Source organism: Balaenoptera ricei, chromosome 20 (assembly GCF_028023285.1).
Source record: "Balaenoptera ricei isolate mBalRic1 chromosome 20, mBalRic1.hap2, whole genome shotgun sequence".
In the NCBI taxonomy this organism is placed as follows: Eukaryota; Metazoa; Chordata; class Mammalia; order Artiodactyla; family Balaenopteridae; genus Balaenoptera; species Balaenoptera ricei.
Window position 1 is genome coordinate 11092402 of NC_082658.1, and position 4823 is coordinate 11097224.

The window sequence follows — 4823 nt, forward strand, 5'->3', positions numbered from 1 at the left end:
CAAGAGCTGCCTACAGGGGAATGAGAGGAGCCGGCTTCCTCCTTATAAGGCGTGGAGGGGGTGCCTGGTTTGGGTACGAGAGGAGAAAGCAGCTCGTCCCGTTTTGCTTGGTTAAATTACTTGAACATTCTCTGGCTGCTAAGTACCACCTTAAGACAGCGTGGGCCATGCTGGGTGAAAGGAATGCTCTGTTTAGTACTCTTATCTCTGCATCGTTGCCCAGGACAAAAGAAAAGGAAGGAAGGTTTCTAAGTTCAGGTATAAAGTGAGTAAGACCAGCTGCCTCCTATCTGCGGTAAGGGCATAGCTGGACATTTACAATGGCACTTCGGTGCCAGATTTTAGCTGAGGGGTGCAAGGGAGCACCCCTTTTGTGCTTGGTGAACTTCTGCCTCACTCACCATATTTGTGGGTCATCAATTCCCTTAAGCTTCCTCTAACTCATTCCCCCTATTCTGGAGTACTGTGCATGCCTCTGTGTGTGTGTGTGTGTGTGTGTGTGTGTGTGTGTGTGTGTGTGCGCGCGCGCGCGCGCGTTTATCCTTCTCCCCTACTTCACAGGCAAGGGAAGATCTGCACCTTGGGGTCTGAGAAGAATGCTGACATGGGAAAGGGTCAAATAGGAGGACCCACATCTTAGAGGCTCAGGGGTCTTATAATCTAAGACTCCCTCTAGAATTGCTGTAGGGTGAAAAGAGGATTTTATAGAGTTTAAAATATCCTTAGGGATCTCTGGGCTAAATTTTCTTTACTGTTAGGACTAACCCCTATTTACATTGGGGCTGAGTTGCAAAGAAACTCCCACATTTTAAATTCCCATTTGGGGACCTGTCTTAAGCTGCTTCACTGCATGAAGCAGGGACTAGCATGGCTTCTACTCAGCTACGCCCACTTATACTCAAACCCTGGTGTGGCTGACAGGTCCCAGGAGCCAGGGGTAGTCGGTTGAGGTTTAGAGAGTCCTAGAGAGACCTGTCTTCAGCTGTCCTGGTAAGGCAGCTTGTCGCTTGAGCTGGCCCTGATTTTCTGAGTTCACTTTGATGGGAGTGGGAGTCTGTGAGCAGTCAGGTGTTCCTTGGGAGTCCTGTGATGCTACGGTAGGCGGGGTCAGGGGTGGCAGTCGGACTAGAAGACGCTCCCAGGGCAGGCTGTCACCCCCTGTGACCCAGCCCAGGGAAGGCTTTCCAGCCAGTCCTGGTCGTCAGGGCATCCACGGAGACCTGGGCATCTGGAGCTCCCAGAGTTTGAGCTGCAGGCTGGAGATGTGCTCCCCGACCCAGACCCTTGGCAGCCATATCATATAATACCAGACAGCACGCCAGGGTGTAATCTACTAAAAATAAAAGTTAATATTCCGTGAGCCCAAGTTTTTGGGTCACTGTCTCCTTTGAGCCAACTAATCCAGGGCCATTGACCCCAGTCAAAGGAAGGCATTTAGGTTCACCATTCAGGGCCAGTGTATTTATTTCCCATCTGTTTTTGAATCTTCAGGCTCAGGCTTGATGCATATTAAGGTGGATATTTTATGAGAGATTTGTGGGGAACACAGGGTTTTATAAATGTGCTCCCCTCTCCTTTATTAAGTGGAAGGTTAAGAAATCCCGTCCTGGTGGTAAGAAGCAGTTCCCTTCCCCACTGATGCAGGACTGGGCCAATCAAGTCTTCTTCCCCCACGCCCCTGCCTTTTCCAGAATTTCCCCTCTTCAGCCAGCACCTGTCAACCTGGTCCGCTCCCACCATCTCTGTGCCCAGCACACATGAGGGTTGGCTCTTCCTTGCAGGACTGAGGGAAAAGCAAGAGAGGGGACGCCTCTACTGGTCTCTGATAGTTGGTCACCCAAACCATGTCACTTGTGAGAGAGAAAGGGGGGCACGGTGAATAATCATGCTTGGACAGGAAGTATCCCGGGTGCTCCAAGACTGATGGGCACCTTATCTGTGATGACTTCCCTCTCCGTTTGATCAACTGAGTTAATTTGATTGTTTTCTGAAACAATGAGTTTATGGTTGTTATTGAACCCATGCTTGCTCATTCTAAAAAGTTTAACTAATAGAAAGAAAGAAAGCAACAGATTTCCTAAAATTCTACCACCACAAATAACGAGTATTAGCATCAGGGAACAGCATTCCAGAATCTACCTGCTCTCTTTCTCTGTTTCTCTGTTTCTATCTCTTTGTGTTTCTCTCTCTCTCTGTCTCTCTCCCACACAATCAAGTGCACACACAAACACACATACACACACACTGAACAATAGACAGATGGACAGATTACACGGATGGATGGATAAGTATATGGATTGAGGGACTGCTAGAGAGATAGATACACTAACATCATTCAATAAAAATGAGATCCACATGTTTTCAAAGTAAAATTTTAGCTTTAGTTAATTTAAAATTAAATTATGATGAAATAGTTGAATGTAGTATAAGTGTTTTTCAACTCCAAGAACCATTACTTCCCTAAAAGTTCCCACTAAGGTTAAGAGATTATGATAACCACGACAAGGTAGAGGCTTTACATAAAATCGACATGCCTCCGTTGAGACCTGGTTTTGTCACTGGCGGCCCCGAGCCCCTTGACACCACTCCACCCATTGCGGGGCTCGTCTGATATTATGACATTTCTCAACGTTTGGGGGAAAAACTTGTTTATCTTTCCATCGTTCCTATTTTGTGGCTGCTGCAGCTTTTTTTTTTTTTTTTTTTTTTTTTTTTTACATTTTTTGGCTCATTTTGCGAGGCACTGGGGAAGAGAGACTCTGTGAGTCTGCTTCATTCAGCACCTTTCCCATTTGGACTGGTTCTATGTGTAGAATCTGACCCAGAACCTTTGAGATGGATGTGGCAGGAGTGGCTGCACTCATGACGTTGTCATCTGAGAAGGCGCAAGGGGAACACTTAGATGCCTCGGCACACGTGGCAATGCATTCCTGGGGGTCATGGGATCAGCTGAGGGGAACAGGATGCTGGGATGAGCGAGTGTAGGGATGGAACAGAGGAGGCCAGGAGGGAATGCAAAGCTTCCCAAGGGCAAAAGCACTCAGCTCCACTCAGGGCCTCCTGGGCAGGGGATGGATCTTGGCTGGGGGCGCTGGGCCATCAGGTGCCGGCAGGCCCCGCCTCCTTGGCCATGCACTGGGGCTGGGCACCTGAGATCTTATTGCTGCCCCACTGGTTTCCAGAAGGACAGGCAGGGCCTGAGAAAGCAAAGACCATGGCCTTCACCAGGCAGGGCCGGACGGGGCTTGGAAGGGCTGCTCCCGGAGTTGATTCTCTGTCCTGGGTCCTTGGGTGGTTGGCTAGTTAAAATCCTCTGCTATGAAGGTTGACCAGTTAGAATCCTGTCAGGGCCCCCAAGCCACCAGCCTGGCAGCTATGGAGAAAGTGGGTCCCATTTGGCCCTCCACCTCTTGACAAGCCCACTCGCACCTAGGTGCCAGGAGTGAATGTTTATTCCCCCAGGGGTATTTAAAAGAGAACCTCACAGAAGGGCAATGATCATCACAAAAGAATCACTTGGTCAAGACAGAGATTTAGGCATAAATTACTTAGTGGGGGCCTGGAGACCACTTGATCATGCAAAGCAGGGCCAGCTTCATAGGTGTAACCTGTCCCCAGGGCCCCGCACTTGGTTTAATGCTCTGCTGTCACTGTCTAGAAATTCTGGATACTTTTTAAACAAGGGGCCCATATTTTCACTTTGTACTGGGCTCTGTGGATTGTATAGCTGGTCCTAATGCAAGGTAGAAGGTCATCCTGATTTGGAGGGCCACACCCCAGTGATGCAAACTTCTACTGGGTAGAGATCCCAGGAGCTTGAGAGCCTTCCATTCAAGTGTGTGGTTGACAGCTTGGACGTGGCTGGGCACTCCAGGACTTGGGCAAGTTTCCAAATCCCCTTTGCCCCTATGTATTAGTTTCCCAGGGCTGACATAATACATTACCACAACAGAAATGTATTTGCCCTCAGTTCTGAAAGCTAGAAATCCAAAATCCAGGTGCCAGCAGGTCCAGTCTCCCTCTGAAGGTGTAGGGGAGAATCTGTTCCATGCCTTTCTCCGAGCCTTGGGTGTTGCTGGCAATCCTTGGCGTCCCTTGGCTTCTATGAGCATCGCTCCGATCTCTGACTCGGTTGTCACATGGCTTCTCCCTGTGTGTCTGTCTCTGGGCCTCTTCTCTTCTTATAAGGTCACTAGTCATATGGGATTCAAGGCCCCACCCTAATGACCTTATCTTGATCACATCTGCAATGATCCTATTTCCAAATAAAGTCACATTCACAGGTACTGGGGGTGAGGACTTCAGCATATCTTTTAAGGGGACACAATTCAGCCTATAAAGCCCTGATTCATGAGCATCCATTGACTGTTCCCTGAAGAAACCAGGAATGAACCGCCTAAGGACAGAACTCCTGTCCTCAGCTTGCTCCCCATCCTCCCTCAGCCAGTAAGACCCCTGGGCCCTTTCCCACCCACACCCCTCCTGGCAGATCCATCTCTCTGAGTACAAGACTTAGGGGAAGGGTGTCAGTGAATTCGGCCCCATGGTGACCAAGACGCACTGGGTAGCTATTGCACCTGCCCACTCTCCTTGGTATTCCAGGGTTCAAAGTTCAGTTTCCTTCTAGAAACCTGCTTCCAAGCCCCAAGGAAGCTTTTATAGTTACTGAATAAACAGTAAGGGTCAAAGATCTGTCGAATTATTTCCTGGATCAGAGTTTGCTTTTTTTTCTCCCCCTTGCATTAGTCTTCGGTGCCCAATCTTTGAGTTTTGGTACAAGTCACATGGCTTGAAATAGATATGAGATCATCTTAGCACTGGTC